This window comes from Colobus angolensis, unplaced genomic scaffold, assembly GCF_000951035.1.
Source record: "Colobus angolensis palliatus isolate OR3802 unplaced genomic scaffold, Cang.pa_1.0 Scaffold135, whole genome shotgun sequence".
NCBI lineage: Eukaryota > Metazoa > Chordata > Mammalia > Primates > Cercopithecidae > Colobus > Colobus angolensis.
The window spans coordinates 2,059,560-2,060,500 of record NW_012114433.1 but is presented as its reverse complement, the minus strand read 5'-3'; positions in this window follow the sequence as shown (position 1 = coordinate 2,060,500).

Below are 941 nucleotides of genomic sequence, written 5' to 3'. Positions count from 1 at the left end.
TGTTTATACCACAGTGAAGGGCGGTTTCCAGTAATGCTGTTTATACCACAGTGAAGGGCGGTTTCCAGTAATACTGTTTATAGCGGGATATCATTTTATCTGGATTACAATGGGTGAGATTATAGACATATTCCATAAGGGGCACTTGGCATCCCACTGAAATAATGGGTTATTAGGTCCATACCATATTTCAGTTTCGGGAGAAAAGTATCTCCCTGACCGTTTCCACGCAGATTTCTCTTTTATAGGAGCTATGCTCTGGGTTTGTTTCACCATGTTTCTAAGTGTTTTGGGTTTTATGGCCATTTCCTGGATCGGGGCTGGTGGCTCGGGGGCTGCTCCTTTAGCTGTGGCATCAGCCGATTGTTACCCGTTCTGTGGTGTCTAATTTTGAGTGACTGGGATTTTTATAATTGCCAAACATTTGGGTTTTAGAATAGCTTCTAACAGCTCTGATACTTACTGTACATTTTTTATGGGTTGGCCTGAGGAGGCTAAATATCCTCTGTCTTTCCATAGCATCCCAAAGTCATGCAAACCCCAAAAGCATAGCAGCTGTCAGTGTAAATGTTTGCAGCCTTGTATTTTGCCAGTTGACAAGCTTGGGTCAGGGCAGTCAACTCGGCCACTTGAGATGATCTGGCTTGGGGAAGAGGACCAGCTTTAATTACCTCTAGTAAGGAAACCACAGCACATCCTGCTCCAAAATTTCCATCCTCTCCTCTTAAATAAGAGCCATCTGTATACCATTCTAGTTTAGCATTATCCAGTGGCATCTCTTGTAGGTCTGTCCTGGAGGTGAGAAGTCAGTCAGTCATCAGAACACAGTCACGAGGGGTCTTGTGGGAAGGGCCTGGCAAGAGAGTGGCCGGATTAAGATTATTATACTGGGAAGTAGTAATATTGGAAGATGGTACAAGCAAAATTTGATAAGAAGCTAA